Source organism: Ranitomeya variabilis, chromosome 1 (assembly GCF_051348905.1).
Source record: "Ranitomeya variabilis isolate aRanVar5 chromosome 1, aRanVar5.hap1, whole genome shotgun sequence".
Classification (NCBI taxonomy): Eukaryota; Metazoa; Chordata; class Amphibia; order Anura; family Dendrobatidae; genus Ranitomeya; species Ranitomeya variabilis.
The window spans coordinates 1169080969-1169098912 of NC_135232.1; positions in this window are offsets into that span (position 1 = coordinate 1169080969).

Here is a 17944-nt window from a genome sequence, read left to right on the forward strand (position 1 = left end):
TACAATCCATGTAATGACATCACTGCTCTCCTGCATACAGTCCATGTAAAGACATCACTGCTCTCCTACCTACAGTCCAGGTAATGACATCACTGCTCTCCTACATACAGTCCAGGTAATGACATCACTGCTCTCCTACCTACAGTCCAGGTAATGAGATCACTGCTATCCTACATACAGTCCAGGTAATGACATCACTGCTCTCCTACATACAGTCAGGTAATTACATCACTGCTCTCCTACATACAGTCCATGTAATGACATCACTGCTCTCCTACATAGAGTCAGGTAATGACATTACTGCTCTCCTACATACAGTCCATGTAATGACATCACTGCTCTCCTACCTACAGTCAGGTAATGACATCACTGCTCTCCTACATACAGTCCAGGTAATGACATCACTGCTCTCCTACCTACAGTCCAGGTGATGACATCACTGCTCTCCTAAATACAGTCCAGGTAATGACATCACTGCTGTCCTACATACAGTAAGGTAATGACATCACTGCTCTCCTACATACAGTCCATGTAATGACATCACTGCTCTCCTACATACAGTCCAGGTAATGACATCACTGCTCTCCTACCTACATTCCAGGTAATGACATCACTGCTCTCCTACCTACAGTCCAGGTAATGACATCACTGCTCTCCTACATACAGTCCAGGTAATGACATCACTGCTCTCCTACATACAGTCAGGTAATGACATCACTGCTCTCCTACATACAGTCCAGGTAATGACATCACTGCTCTCCTACATAGTCAGGTAATGACATCACCGCTCTCCTACATACAGTCCATGTAATGATATCACTGCTCTCCTACCTACAGTCCATGTAATGACATCACTGCTCTTCTACATACAATCCATGTAATGACATCACTGCTCTCCTGCATACAGTCCATGTAAAGACATCACTGCTCTCCTACCTACAGTCCAGGTAATGACATCACTGCTCTCCTACATACAGTCCAGGTAATGACATCACTGCTCTCCTACCTACAGTCCAGGTAATGAGATCACTGCTATCCTACATACAGTCCAGGTAATGACATCACTGCTCTCCTACATACAGTCAGGTAATTACATCACTGCTCTCCTACATACAGTCCATGTAATGACATCACTGCTCTCCTACATAGAGTCAGGTAATGACATTACTGCTCTCCTACATACAGTCCATGTAATGACATCACTGCTCTCCTACCTACAGTCCAGGTAATGACATCACTGCTCTCCTACCTACAGTCCAGGTGATGACATCACTGCTCTCCTAAATACAGTCCAGGTAATGACATCACTGCTCTCCTACATACAGTAAGGTAATGACATCACTGCTCTCCTACATACAGTCCATGTAATGACATCACTGCTCTCCTACATACAGTCCAGGTAATGACATCACTGCTCTCCTACCTACATTCCAGGTAATGACATCACTGCTCTCCTACCTACAGTCCAGGTAATGACATCACTGCTCTCCTACATACAGTCCAGGTAATGAAATCACTGATCTCCTACCTACAGTCCAGGTAATGACATCACTGCTCTCCTACATACAGTCCAGGTAATGACATCACTGCTCTCCTACATACAGTCCAAGTAATGACATCACTGCTCTACTACATACAGTCAGGTAATGACATCACCGCTCTCCTATATACAGTCCAGGTAATGACATCACCGCTCTCCTACATACAGTCCAGGTAATGACATCACTGCTCTCCTACCTACAGTCCAGGTAATGAAATCACTGATCTCCTACCTACAGTCCAGATAATGACATCACTGCTCTCCTACCTACAGTCCATGTAATGACATCACTGCTCTCCTACCTACTGTCCATGTAATGACATCACTGCTCTCCTACCTACTGTCCATGTAATGACATCACTGCTCTCCTACCTACAGTCCATGTAATGACATCACTGCTCTCCTACATACAGTCCATGTAATGATATCACTGCTCTCCTACATACAGTCCATGTAATGACATCACCGCTCTCCTACATACAGTCCAGGTAATGACATCACTGCTCTCCTACATAGTCAGGTAATGACATCACCGCTCTCCTACATACAATCCATGTAATGATATCACTGCTCTCCTACATACAGTCCAGGTAATGACATCACCGCTCTCCTACTTACAGTCCATGTAATGACATCACTGCTCTCCTACATACAGTCCAGGTAATGACATCACTGCTCTCCTACATACAGTCAGGTAATGACATCACTGCTCTCCTACATACAGTCCAGGTAATGACATCACTGCTCTCCTACATAGTCAGGTAATGACATCACCGCTCTCCTACATACAGTCCATGTAATGATATCACTGCTCTCCTACCTACAGTCCATGTAATGACATCACTGCTCTTCTACATACAATCCATGTAATGACATCACTGCTCTCCTGCATACAGTCCATGTAATGACATCACTGCTCTCCTACCTACAGTCCAGGTAATGACATCACTGCTCTCCTACATACAGTCCAGGTAATGACATCACTGCTCTCCTACCTACAGTCCAGGTAATGAGATCACTGCTATCCTACATACAGTCCAGGTAATGACATCACTGCTCTCCTACATACAGTCAGGTAATGACATCACTGCTCTCCTACATACAGTCCATGTAATGATATCACTGCTCTCCTACCTACAGTCCATGTAATGACATCACTGCTCTTCTACATACAATCCATGTAATGACATCACTGCTCTCCTGCATACAGTCCATGTAATGACATCACTGCTCTCCTACCTACAGTCCAGGTAATGACATCACTGCTCTCCTACATACAGTCCAGGTAATGACATCACTGCTCTCCTACCTACAGTCCAGGTAATGAGATCACTGCTATCCTACATACAGTCCAGGTAATGACATCACTGCTCTCCTACATACAGTCAGGTAATGACATCACTGCTCTCCTACATACAGTCCATGTAATGACATCACTGCTCTCCTACATAGAGTCAGGTAATGACATTACTGCTCTCCTACATACAGTCCATGTAATGACATCACTGCTCTCCTACCTACAGTAAGGTAATGACATCACTGCTCTCCTACATACAGTCCAGGTAATGACATCACTGCTCTCCTACCTACAGTCCAGGTAATGACATCACTGCTCTCCTAAATACAGTCCAGGTAATGACATCACTGCTCTCCTACATACAGTAAGGTAATGACATCACTGCTCTCCTACATACAGTCCATGTAATGACATCACTGCTCTCCTACATACAGTCCAGGTAATGACATCACTGCTCTCCTACCTGCATTCCAGGTAATGACATCACTGCTCTCCTACCTACAGTCCAGGTAATGACATCACTGCTCTCCTACCTACAGTCCAGGTAATGAAATCACTGATCTCCTACCTACAGTCCAGGTAATGACATCACTGCTCTCCTACCTACAGTCCATGTAATGACATCACTGCTCTCCTACATACAGTCAGGTAATGACATCACCGCTCTCCTATATACAGTCCAGGTAATGACATCACCGCTCTCCTACATACAGTCCAGGTAATGACATCACTGCTCTCCTACCTACTGTCCATGTATTGACATCACTGCTCTCCTACCTACTGTCCATGTAATGACATCACTGCTCTCCTACCTACAGTCCATGTAATGACATCACTGCTCTCCTACATACAGTCCATGTAATGACATCACCGCTCTCCTACATACAGTCCAGGTAATGACATCACTGCTCTCCTACATAGTCAGGTAATGACATCACCGCTCTCCTACATACAGTCCATGTAATGATATCACTGCTCTCCTACATACAGTCCAGGTAATGACATCACCGCTCTCCTACATACAGTCCATGTAATGACATCACTGCTCTCCTACATACAGTCCAGGTAATGACATCACTGCTCTCCTACATACAGTCAGGTAATGACATCACTGCTCTCCTACATACAGTCCAGGTAATGACATCACTGCTCTCCTACATAGTCAGGTAATGACATCACCGCTCTCCTACATACAGTCCATGTAATGATATCACTGCTCTCCTACCTACAGTCCATGTAATGACATCACTGCTCTTCTACATACAATCCATGTAATGACATCACTGCTCTCCTGCATACAGTCCATGTAAAGACATCACTGCTCTCCTACCTACAGTCCAGGTAATGACATCACTGCTCTCCTACATACAGTCCAGGTAATGACATCACTGCTCTCCTACCTACAGTCCAGGTGTCACGATATGGTATGAAATATCATAAGTTAGTTTTCTTGCTAGCATGCGGGGGCTAAAACCCCCCCCTCTCTCTGGTTCTCTTTCCTTCCCTGTGTTTCTATCTGTCTGTGTAGAAGAGCTTGCCTTGTGGGGGAGTTTTATTGACGAAAGGTATTTACGACTAGCATAGCTGCAAGAGAAATTTGTGTTAGCAGGAACTGTTAGAGAAACTTCTAGAACGCATGGAAGGTCTTTGTTCTGTTTTTGGAAGATATTATGCAAACCGTTTAAGTTACGAACACCTAAATATATCGTCATAATCACACTCGGAGGATCTACGCATCACTCTAATCACAGGCTTGTAGCTCCATCTGGTACAGAGGTAGGGATTTCTCTGTCAGTGTGCGTGACAAATAGGACATATTTGATCTCATCGGAATGCCCACGATACTATGAGATGAACGATGGGTATGGTGCGATTATTTTATGTTCTGTAGCGAAGTTACGGGCATCAGATATATTTAATGCCCAGTTAGTGAAACCGAAGAGGTAGGAGGAGTTGGAAAACCAGGCTCTTTCTGTGAGGTCACAGACTGTAGGTTTTAAGTGCTGGCAGGCATCCAAGAGAGCAGAGTTGTGAGTTTTTACCTGAAGCGACCAGACTGCGAGTGCCAATGCACTGGGATAGATGGAAAGCTCTCCTAGCCTAGCCTGCAATGCAATGATCTGAGAATATGTGAGTGTTACCTTTTCTTCATTTAATCCTTTTATTTTTATAATTACCTTGTACATATTTGCAATTGTCTCATTTGTAACATCTTTGTAAAATATTTTTATAAACACTGCCTAAAAATCATTTATGGGGTATATTATTTAATACTAGTTCGTTCTTCCTGCCCTAAACCGTACCCTGTCTCTGAAGGGAATTACGCTACTGTTTTTTTTGGGGGTTTGCTCCAGACCCGTTCAATTGGAGCTGGTGGCAGCGACCGTGTGCCAGCTTTTGGGGGTCCCTGTAGCGACTGCGGCTTGATAATTATTGTTCCTGCCTGAGTGGGAGTAGTTATCGCGTTGCTGCAGTGCGCCCAATAGCCAGTACATAGCAGGCAGCCTTTCTGGCGACTAATTACCCCAGGTGCAGTACCTAATCTGACCTGAGAGTAAGGGGGGCGCCAGAGAGCTGCAAGTGTTAAGTGGAACTGTAAGCGGGATAGACACAAATCCCTGCAGTTCATGGTATACTGAAGAGCAGTGGGATACCTAAAATAAGCCCCTGCTGTAAACTAAGAGGTCAATAGCCTCGTGTGTGTTTTTTTTTCATCACATTGTGGCAGTGGAGGGATAACTAGGATAAGCCCCCCTGCACATGTGATAGCCGTCTGCTGGTCTAAGGTCACCCCAATCCGTGACATATTGTAGGCAGCGGCTAAGGGATCTTGACAGTCACGGTGTGAATCGTGACATATTGGTGGCAAGGCGGTGGGATATTAGAGCATTAGTGATTTGGTTTGAGCAATCATTCCTTTCACTAAAAACTTGCAGAAAGTTCTTGCGAGAACTCTGCGCAAATAAGTTTGGAGAACGAACTCAGTGTTTATTAGTTGTGAGACAATTGTGTACTGGTAATTATCCCCTCCCTTTTTCTTCGTTTTTCTATCCTATCTTTTATTTGGCAACCATGGTTGGGCTGGGAGAAGCCTTTTATGAACAGCAGACCAGAGACACCCTTGTTGCCTTATGCAAGTCACAGCACATTGACTATGCAAGCAAAAACAAAAGCGAACTGGTCGCAGCCCTGATGCAATGGGAAGCTGCTCTAGACCACTCACAGGGCCCAGAAGCCGCAGATGTCAGCACCCGCGAACATGGTGCTGCAGCAGAGGTCCAACCACTGAATGCTGGCCCTGTTAGCAATCCGGGCGAATTGGACCCCCACCTGCAGGCGGCCTTGAAAGAATTCCCCACTGATGACCATGAGGGACGTCGGCAGCTGATTCAGCAATACCGGCAGGAGGCTGAGGCCCGAGCTGAGCGAGAGGCCCAGCGAGAGGCAGAGAGAGCCGAGCGAGAGGCCCAGCGAGCCGAGCGAGAGGCCCAAGCGCAGCGGGAGTACCAGCTGCAGATGGCCCGACTGCAAATGCAGGGGTCGTCCCAGTCCAGTCGTGAGCCCAGCAGCGCTCAGACACCAAAGCCCCGGCCCGACCACTTTCCTGTTATGGAAAAGGATGGGGACTTGGACACTTTTCTGCGGGCCTTTGAGAAGGCCTGCAGACAGTACCAGCTGCCTACACAAGAATGGGCACGGTACCTGACACCAGGGCTGAGAGGAAAAGCTCTGGAGGCGTTTGCTGTCCTCCCTCAAGAACAAGATGGTGACTATGAGGCCATCAAGCAGGCTCTCATAGCTAAGTACCAGCTTACACCCGAGGTGTACCGTAAAAAGTTTCGGACCCTCCTACGTGGCCCACACGACAGTTACAGTGATGTGGTGCATAGACTGGGGACCCACTTTGACCAGTGGACCCAAGGACTGTCAGTGACCACCTTTACACAGCTGCGAGACCTGATGATCAAAGACCAGTTCTTCCGTCTTTGCCCAACTGAAGTGCGACAGTTCGTGATGGACAGAGAACCCAACGATGTGACGAAAGCAGCGCAGATTGCCGATGCCTATGAGGCCAACCGTAGATCGGAAGTGCGGAAGCCAGTCACCACCAGCTGGAGAGGGGGTAAGCCTGCATCCAACGCCAGTACCCCTGCCAGCCAACACACCAGAGGTCCTGTCCCCGTGGCCAACAGCACCAGACCTACCACCGAACTTCGCCAGTGTTACCACTGCAGGCAGACTGGACACCTCAGTCACCAATGTCCAGCCAGGCAGAAGAACCCCTCATCCCAGGCCCCAGGGCCTAATGCAGCTGTTCTTTTGGTGGGTGGTGTGGTTGGGAGGGTGTGTGACAACGTACAGCCCGTCACTGTGGGAGGTCGTGTTGCTACAGGCCTCAAGGACACCGGGGCTGAACGAACCCTCATCCGACCCGAACTGGCGGCCCCTGAAGAAATCATTCTGGGGAAAACCCTAACTGTCACTGGGATTGGGGGCATCAGCTGTCCCTTGCCAATGGCCCGGGTTTTTATTGATTGGGGTGCTGGGAGCGGGGTGAAGGAAGTGGGGCTGTCTGATAATTTGCCCACTGATGTTTTGTTGGGGACTGATTTGGGGAGGTTGGTTGCATACTTCGTGGATGACCCTCCTCCCCAATCTACTAATGAGGGTAAAGTTAACCCTGGGGATGATGATGATGATGATGATGATGATGGGAAATCGCATGTGTTACCTGACCATGCTTTATCTTGTAGTGATGCATCTGCTAACCATGTTTTCCCTAGGATTGATGGTGAAAATGTTGTACCTGTGCCAACTGTATCTGATAATGATGTTTCTGTAAAAGTTGATGTGTCCATAGGTACAGGAGTGCTCAGCCACATTGCTCTGCGGAGTGAGACGGCTGAGGAACCCCTAGCAGGGGCAAGTGTCGGTGCTACAAGAAATGGGGAGATACATGGGAACCGTGAGACAGGTGACGCCATGGAATTGACCAGTGCCACCGAGGAAGGTAACTGGCCCCTAAGTAGCAATGCTCCTGAGGTAATGGGGGAGGATGGGGAGGTAGAGCCCATAGCAGCGTCAGCTGATGGGTCTGTAGAAACCCCTGGGGAGACAGCCTACGTAGCTGCTGTCACCCGCAGTCAGAGTGCCCGGAACGCAGATACCTGTCTGCCTTCCGGACCCTCCTCAGTCATCAGTGTGACTGAACCAGAGGTGGACCCAGTGCAGGTCCCAGAGGGCTCCCGTGGGCAAGGGACCCTGACGTCGCTTCTGGCTTCCCCTAGCCAGGAGTTTCAGGCCGCTCTGCACACAGATGCGAGCCTAGAGAGTTTGAGACAACTCGCCGGAACGTCATTCTCCGAGACTGATAAGGAGAAGGTGTTCTGGGAAGGAGGAAGGTTGTACCGGGAGACAGTACCCGGAGAATCACAAAAGGAGTGGTTGAGGGAAAGACAGCTGGTCGTCCCGCAGCAATTCCGGGGTGAGTTGTTGCGGATTGCCCATGAGATCCCACTAGCTGGACACTTGGGGATCAGCAAAACTAAGGCCCGGCTGTCTCAACACTTCTAATGGCCTAAGATGGGGACAGATGTGTCAAACTACTGCCGCTCCTGTGTCACCTGTCAAAGAGTGGGGAAGGCGGGGCCTGCTCTTAAGGCTCCCCTGATCCCTTTGCCAGTGATAGAGGAGCCTTTCCAGAGGATTGCGGTGGACATTGTGGGCCCGCTGGCCGTCACCAGCAGCTCTGGAAAGCAATATATTCTTACTGTGGTAGACTACGCTACCCGGTACCCAGAGGCAGTAGCTCTGTCGTCAATTAGGGCAGATAAGGTGGCGGATGCCCTGTTGGCCATCTTTTCACGTGTAGGATTTCCCAGGGAAATGCTTACTGATCGAGGGACCCAATTTATGTCTCACCTAATGGAGGCTCTCTGTAAGAAAATGCAGGTGAAGCACCTGGTATCGAGTGCATATCACCCACAGACCAATGGCTTGTGTGAACGCTTCAATGGTACCCTCAAACAGATGCTACGCATGCTGGTTGAGACACAAGGGCGCGACTGGGAGCGGTACCTCCCACACCTGCTATTCGCTTACCGAGAGGTTCCGCAGGCCTCGACGGGGTTCTCCCCCTTCGAGCTCCTGTACGGCAGGCGAGTCCGGGGACCCCTTGGGTTGATAAGAGAATCCTGGGAAGAGGAGCCGAACCCTTCTGAAGTGTCCATAGTGGAGTATGTCATGCGCTTCCGTGACAAGATGCAGACCTTGACGCAGTTGGTGCATGACAACATGACGCAGGCTCAGGCTGAACAGAAGCACTGGTACGACCAGAACGCCCGGGAGCGGACCTACCACGTGGGTCAAAAGGTGTGGGTGCTGGTTCCTGTACCAACGGATAAGCTTCAGGCAGCCTGGGAGGGCCCGTACGTCGTCCACCAACAGCTCAACCCGGTAACCTATGTGGTCACGCTTGACCACACTCGGGGTAGGCGAAAGGCCTTTCACGTCAACATGATAAAGGCTCATCACGAACGTGAACCTTTCGTCCTACCGGTCTGCAGCTTACCCGAAGACGGGGAGGAAGACACCCTCCTGGACATGCTGGCCCAAGCCAAGGCCCGTGGGTCCATTGAGGACGTGGAGGTAAGCGCCTCGCTAGATGAACCACAGCGGTTGCAGTTGCAAACCATGCTGGAACCCTTCCGGGTCGTGTTCTCCAACCGGCCTGGACGGACTGAGTTAGCCGTCCACGAGGTGGACACTGGGAATCACGCCCCACTACGGCGAACACCCTATCGAATCTCTGACCAGGTGCAGCAGATTATGCGCCAGGAGATCGATGAGATGTTACAGCTGGGGGTGATTCGACGGTCAAAGAGCGCGTGGGCCTCACCTGTAGTTCTCGTGCCAAAGAAGGACCGGACCACCCGGTTCTGCGTGGACTACAGGGGGCTCAACGCCATTACAGCCTCTGACGCGCACCCAATGCCGCGCATCGAGGAACTGCTTGAGAAGTTAGCTGGCGCAGAATACCTGACAATAATGGATCTGAGTCGCGGATACTGGCAGATTCCCCTGAGCCCCGAGGCGCAGGAGAAGTCCGCCTTTATCACACCCTTTGGACTGTACGAGTCCACGGTCATGCCCTTCGGCATGAAGAATGCCCCTGCCACTTTCCAGCGGATGGTCAATCTCCTGCTTCAGGGACTGGAGAAGTACGCTGTGGCGTACTTAGATGACATTGCCATCTTCAGTCCCTCCTGGGATGAACACCTGCAGCATCTCGAAGAGGTGCTCGGGCGAATTCACCGAGCAGGACTGACTATCAAGCCGGGAAAGTGCCAGATGGGCATGAGGGAGGTTCACTACCTGGGGCACCGGGTAGGTGGAAACACCCTAAAGCCAGAGCCTGACAAAGTGGGCGTGATCGTGAACTGGCCCACTCCCAGGAACAAGAAACAGGTGATGTCCTTCCTGGGCACTGCAGGGTACTATAGGCGCTTCGTGCAGCACTATAGTAGCCTGGCAAAACCTTTGACGGACCTCACCAGGAAGAAGCTACCCCACATCGTCAACTGGACAGATGGCTGTGAGGGGGCCTTCCAGGCGTTGAAAACAGCACTGTGCAACGCCCCTGTGTTGAAAGCCGTCGACAGCAGTCAACCGTTCTTGGTACAGACTGACGCCAGTGAGTTTGGCCTTGGTGCTGTGCTCAGCCAGGTTGACTCGGAGGACCAAGAGCACCCCGTGTTGTACCTGAGCCGGAAACTTTTGCCGAGGGAAGTGGCCTACTCCACCATTGAGAAGGAGTGCCTGGCCATAGTCTGGGCCCTGCAGCGCTTGCAGCCCTACTTGTACGGTCGCACCTTCACCGTGGTGACCGACCACAACCCTCTGCGCTGGCTAAGCACCATGTGTGGAACCAATGGCAGGTTGCTACGCTGGAGCCTTGCCCTTCAGCAATTTGACTTCACCGTTAAACACAAAGCGGGCAAAGAGCATGGTAATGCAGATGGACTCTCCCGCCAGGGTGAACCCACGGAGGTGCGCATGGAGGCATACCGAGAGGTCCTGCCGCCATAGCGCACGCCAAAAGGGGGAGGTGTCACGATATGGTATGAAATATCATAAGTTAGTTTTCTTGCTAGCATGCGGGGGCTAAAACCCCCCCTCTCTCTGGTTCTCTTTCCTTCCCTGTGTTTCTATCTGTCTGTGTAGAAGAGCTTGCCTTGTGGGGGAGTTTTATTGACGAAAGGTATTTACGACTAGCATAGCTGCAAGAGAAATTTGTGTTAGCAGGAACTGTTAGAGAAACTTCTAGAACGCATGGAAGGTCTTTGTTCTGTTTTTGGAAGATATTATGCAAACCGTTTAAGTTACGAACACCAAAATATATCGTCATAATCACACTCGGAGGATCTACGCATCACTCTAATCACAGGCTTGTAGCTCCATCTGGTACAGAGGTAGGGATTTCTCTGTCAGTGTGCGTGACAAATAGGACATATTTGATCTCATCGGAATGCCCACGATACTATGAGATGAACGATGGGTATGGTGCGATTATTTTATGTTCTGTAGCGAAGTTACGGGCATCAGATATATTTAATGCCCAGTTAGTGAAACCGAAGAGGTAGGAGGAGTTGGAAAACCAGGCCCTTTCTGTGAGGTCACAGACTGTAGGTTTTAAGTGCTGGCAGGCATCCAAGAGAGCAGAGTTGTGAGTTTTTACCTGAAGCGACCAGACTGCGAGTGCCAATGCACTGGGATAGATGGAAAGCTCTCCTAGCCTAGCCTGCAATGCAATGATCTGAGAATATGTGAGTGTTACCTTTTCTTCATTTAATCCTTTTATTTTTATAATTACCTTGTACATATTTGCAATTGTCTCATTTGTAACATCTTTGTAAAATATTTTTATAAACACTGCCTAAAAATCATTTATGGGGTATATTATTTAATACTAGTTCGTTCTTCCTGCCCTAAACCGTACCCTGTTTCTGAAGGGAATTACGCTACTGTTTTTTTGGGGGGTTTGCTCCAGACCCGTTCAATTGGAGCTGGTGGCAGCGACCGTGTGCCAGCTTTTGGGGGTCCCTGTAGCGACTGCGGCTTGATAATTATTGTTCCTGCCTGAGTGGGAGTAGTTATCGCGTTGCTGCAGTGCGCCCAATAGCCAGTACATAGCAGGCAGCCTTTCTGGCGACTAATTACCCCAGGTGCAGTACCTAATCTGACCTGAGAGTAAGGGGGGCGCCAGAGAGCTGCAAGTGTTAAGTGGAACTGTAAGCGGGATAGACACAAATCCCTGCAGTTCATGGTATACTGAAGAGCAGTGGGATACCTAAAATAAGCCCCTGCTGTAAACTAAGAGGTCAATAGCCTCGTGTGTGTTTTTTTTCATCACATTGTGGCAGTGGAGGGATAACTAGGATAAGCCCCTGTCACGATATGGTATGAAATATCATAAGTTAGTTTTCTTGCTAGCATGCGGGGGCTAAACCCCCCCTCTCTCTGGTTCTCTTTCCTTCCCTGTGGTTCTAACTGTCTGTGTAGCAGAGCTTGCCTTGTGGGGGAGTTTTATTGACGGAAGGTATTTACGACGGTCATAGCTGCAAGGGAAATTTGTGTTAGCAGGAACTGTTAGAGAAACTTCTAGAATCATGAAAGTCTTTTGTTCCATTTTTGTAAGATATTACGCAAACCGTTTACGTTAAAAACACAAAAATAGATGTTCTTATTCTCTCTCGGTGGATCTATCAATGACTCTAATCACAGGCTTGTAGCTCCCTCTGGTGAAGAAGTAGGGATTGCTCTGTAAATAATAGGACATATTTGATCTCATAAGAAAGCTCATGTTAATACAAGCTGAATGCTGGGTGTGCTATGATTCTGGTATGTACTGGAACGGAGTTATAAGCATTAGACCAATTTGTATTCAAAGTACTCAGACTGAAAGGTAGGAGGATCTGGAAAAGCCAGCCCTTTCTGTGATGTCACTAGCTGTAGGTCTTAAGTTTGTGGCCAGATCCCCAGCTCCTTCTTCTTGTCTTTTCCTGTGAGGCCTGAGCAGCACGACAAATGAGCTGGGATGTCTGGTTGCCTGCAATGCAATGATCTGAGAATATGTGAGTGTTATCTTTTCTTCATTTAATCCTTTTATTTTTATAATTACCTTGTACATATTTACAATTGTCTCATTTGTAACATCTTTGTAAAATATTTTTATAAACACTGCCTAAAAATCATTTATGGGGTATATTATTTAATACTAGTTCGTTCTTCCTGCCCTAAACCGTACCCTGTCTCTGAAGGGAATTACGCTACTGTTTTTTTGGGGTTTGCTCCAGACCCGTTCAATTGGAGCTGGTGGCAGCGACCGTGTGCCAGCTTTTGGGGGTCCCTGTAGCGACTGCGGCTTGATAATTATTGTTCCTGCCTGAGTGGGAGTAGTTATCGCGTCGCTGCAGTGCACCCAATAGCCAGTACATAGCAGGCAGCGTTTCTGGCGACTAATCACCCTAGGTGCAGTACCTAATCTGACCTGAGAGAAAGGGGGCGCCAGAGAGCTGCAAGGTTTAAGTGGAACTGCAAGCGGGATACACAAATCCCTGCAGTTCATGGTATACTGAAGAGCAGTGGGATACCTAAAATAAGCCCCTGCTGTAAACAAGAGGTCAATAGCCTCGTGTGTGTTTTTTTCATCACATTGTGGCAGTGGAGGGACAACTAGGATAAGCCCCCTGCACATGTGACAGCCGGCTGCTGGTCTAAAGTCACCCCGATCCGTGACATATGGTGGGCAGCGGCTAAGGGATCTTGACAGTCACGGTGTGAATCGTGACATATTGGTGGCAGCAGTGGGATACCTAAAATAAGCCCCTGCTGTAAACAAGAGGTCAATAGCCTCGTGTGTGTTTTTTTCATCACATTGTGGCAGTGGAGGGACAACTAGGATAAGCCCCCTGCACATGTGACAGCCGGCTGCTGGTCTAAAGTCACCCCAATCCGTGACATATGGTGGGCAGCGGCTAAGGGATCTTGACAGTCACGGTGTGAATCGTGACATATTGGTGGCAAGGCGGTGGGATATTAGAGCATTAGTGATTTGGTTTGAGCAATCATTCCTTTCACTAAAAACTTGCAGAAAGTTCTTGCGAGAACTCTGCGCAAATAAGTTTGGAGAACGAACTCAGTGTTTATTAGTTGTGAGACAATTGTGTACTGGTAATTATCCCCTCCCTTTTTCTTCGTTTTTCTATCCTATCTTTTATTTGGCAACCATGGTTGGGCTGGGAGAAGCCTTTTATGAACAGCAGACCAGAGACACCCTTGTTGCCTTATGCAAGTCACAGCACATTGACTATGCAAGCAAAAACAAAAGTGAACTGGTCGCAGCCCTGATGCAATGGGAAGCCGCTCTAGACCACTCACAGGGCCCAGAAGCCGCAGATGCCAGCACCAGCGAACATGGTGCTGCAGCAGAGGTCCAACCACTGAATGCTCGCCCTGTTAGCAATCCGGGCGAATTGGACCCCCACCTGCAGGCAGCCTTGAAAGAATTCCCCACTGACGACCATGTGGGACGTCGGCAGCTGATTCAGCAATACCGGCAGGAGGCTGAGGCCCGAGCCGAGCGAGAGGCCCAGCGAGAGGCCGAGAGAGCTGAGCGAGAGGCCCAGCGAGCCGAGCGAGAGGCCCAAGCGGAGCGGGAGTACCAGCTGCAGATGGCCCAACTGCAAATGCAGGGGTCGTCCCAGTCCAGCCGTGAGCCCAGCAGCGCTCAGACGCCAAAGCCCCGGCCCGACCACTTTCCTGTTATGGAAAAGGATGGGGACTTGGACACTTTTCTGCGGGCCTTTGAGAAAGCCTGCAGGCAGTACCAGCTGCCTACACAAGAATGGGCACGGTACCTGACACCAGGGCTGAGAGGAAAAGCTCTGGAAGCGTTTGCTGCACTCCCTCAAGAACAAGATGGTGACTATGAGGCCATCAAGCAGGCTCTGATAGCCAAGTACCAGCTTACACCCGAGGTGTACCGTAAAAAGTTCCGGACCCTCCAACGTGGCCCACACGACAGTTACAGTGATGTGGTGCATGGACTGGGGACCCGCTTTGACCAGTGGACCCAAGGACTGTCAGTGACCACCTTTGTACAGCTGCGAGACCTGATGATCAAAGACCAGTTCTTCCGTCTTTGCCCAACTGAGGTGCGACAGTTTGTGATGGACAGAGAACCCAAAGACGTGACGAAAGCAGCGCAGATTGCCGATGCCTATGAGGCCAACCGTAGATCGGAAGTGCGGAAGCCAGTCACCACCAGCTGGAGAGGGGGTAAGCCTGCAGCCAACGCCAGTACCCCTGCCAGCCAACACACCAGAGGTCCTGTCCCCGTGGCCAACAGCACCAGACCTACCACCGAACTTCGCCAGTGTTACCACTGCAGGCAGACTGGACACCTCAGTCACCAATGTCCAGCCAAGCAGAAGAACCCCTCATCCCAGGCCCCAGGGCCTAATGCAGCTGTTCTTTTGGTGGGAGGTGTGGTTGGGAGGGTGTGTGACAACGTACAGCCCGTCACTGTGGGAGGTCGTGTTGCTACAGGCCTCAAGGACACCGGGGCTGAACGAACCCTCATCCGACCCGAACTGGCGGCCCCTGAAGAAATCATTCCGGGGAAAACCCTAACTGTCACTGGGATTGGGGGCATCAGCTGTCCCTTGCCAATGGCCCGGGTTTTTATTGATTGGGGTGCCGGGAGCGGGGTGAAGGAAGTGGGGCTGTCTGATAATTTGCCCACTGATGTTTTGTTGGGGACTGATTTGGGGAGGTTGGTTGCATACTTCGTGGATGACCCTCCTCCCCAATCTACTAATGAGGGTAAAGTTAACCCTGATGATGATGGTGATGATGATGATGGGAAATCGCATGTGTTACCTGACCATGCTTTATCTTGTAGTGATGCATCTGTTAACCATTTTTTCCCTAGGATTGATGGTGAAAATGTTGTACCTGTGCCAACTGTATCTGATAATAATGTTTCTGTGAAAGTTGATGTGTCCATAGGTACAGGAGTGCTCAGCCACGTCGCTCTGCGGAGTAAGACGGCTGAGGAACCCCTAGCAGGGGCAAGTGTCGGTGCTACAAGAAATGGGGAGATACATGGGAACCGTGAGCAAGGTGATGCCATGCAATTGACCAGTGCCACCAAGGAAGGTAACTGGCCCATAAGTAGCAATGCTCCTGAGGTAATGGGGGTGGATGGGGAGGTAGAGCCCATAGCAGCGTCGGCTGTTGGGTCTGTAGAAATCCCCGGGGAGACAGCCTACGTAGCTGCTGTCACCCGCAGTCAGAGTGCCCGGAACGCAGATACCTGTCTGCCTTCCGGACCCTCCTCAGTCATCAGTGTGACTGAACCAGAGGTGGACCCAGTGCAGGTCCCAGAGGGCTCCCGTGGGCAAGGGACCCTGACGTCGCTTCTGGCTTCCCCTAGCCAGGAGTTTCAGGCCGCTCTGCACACAGATGCGAGCCTAGAGAGTTTGAGACAACTCGCCGGGACGTCATTCTCCGAGACTGATAAGGAGAAGGTGTTCTGGGAAGGAGGAAGGTTGTACCGGGAGACAGTACCCGGAGAATCACAAAAGGAGTGGTTGAGGGAAAGACAGCTGGTCGTCCCACAGCAATTCCGGGGTGAGTTGTTGCGGATTGCCCATGAGATCCCGCTAGCTGGACACTTGGGTATCAGCAAAACTAAGGCCCGGCTGTCTCAACACTTCTATTGGCCTAAGATGGGGACAGATGTGTCAAACTACTGCCGCTCCTGTGTCACCTGTCAAAGAGTGGGGAAGGCGGGGCCTGCTCTTAAGGCTCCCCTGATCCCTTTGCCAGTGATAGAGGAGCCTTTCCAGAGGATTGCGGTGGACATTGTGGGCCCGCTGGCCGTCTCCAGCAGCTCTGGAAAGCGATTTATTCTTACTGTGGTAGACTACGCTACCCGGTACCCAGAGGCAGTAGCTCTGTCGTCAATTAGGGCAGATAAGGTGGCGGATGCCCTGTTGGCCATCTTTTCACGTGTAGGATTTCCCAGGGAAATGCTTACTGATCGAGGGACCCAATTTATGTCTCACCTAATGGAGGCTCTCTGTAAGAAAATGCAGGTGAAGCACCTGGTATCGAGTGCGTATCACCCACAGACCAATGGCTTGTGTGAACGTTTCAATGGTACCCTCAAACAGATGCTACGCATGCTGGTTGAGACACAAGGGCGCGACTGGGAGCGGTACCTCCCACACCTGCTATTCGCTTACAGAGAGGTTCCGCAGGCCTCGACGGGGTTCTCCCCCTTCGAGCTCCTATACGGCAGGCGAGTCCGGGGACCCCTTGGGTTGGTAAGAGAATCCTGGGAAGAGGAGCCGAACCCTTCTGAAGTGTCCATAGTGGAGTATGTCATGCGCTTCCGTGACAAGATGCAGACCTTGACGCAGTTGGTGCATGACAACATGACGCAGGCTCAGGCTGATCAGAAGCACTGGTACGACCAGAACGCCCGGGAGCGGACCTACCACGTGGGTCAAAAGGTGTGGGTGCTGGTTCCTGTACCAACCAACAGCTCAACCCGGTCACCTACGTGGTCACGCTTGACCACACTCGGGGTAGGCGAAAGGCCTTTCACGTCAACATGATGAAGGCTCATCACGAACGTGAACCTTTCGTCCTACCGGTCTGCAGCGCACCCGAAGAAGGGGAGGAAGACACCCTCCTGGACATGCTGGCCCAAGCCAAGGCCCGTGGGTCCATTGAGGACGTGGAGGTAAGCGCCTCGCTAGATGAACCACAGCGGTTGCAGTTGCAAACCACACTGGAACCCTTCCGGGTCGTGTTCTCCAACCGGCCTGGAAGGACTGAGTTAGCGGTCCACGAGGTGGACACCGGGAATCACGCCCCACTACGGCGAACACCCTATCGAATCTCTGACCAGGTGCAGCAGATTATGCGCCAGGAGATCGATGAGATGTTACAGCTGGGGGTGATTCGACGGTCAAAGAGCGCGTGGGCCTCACCTGTAGTTCTCGTGCCAAAGAAGGACCGGACCACCCGGTTCT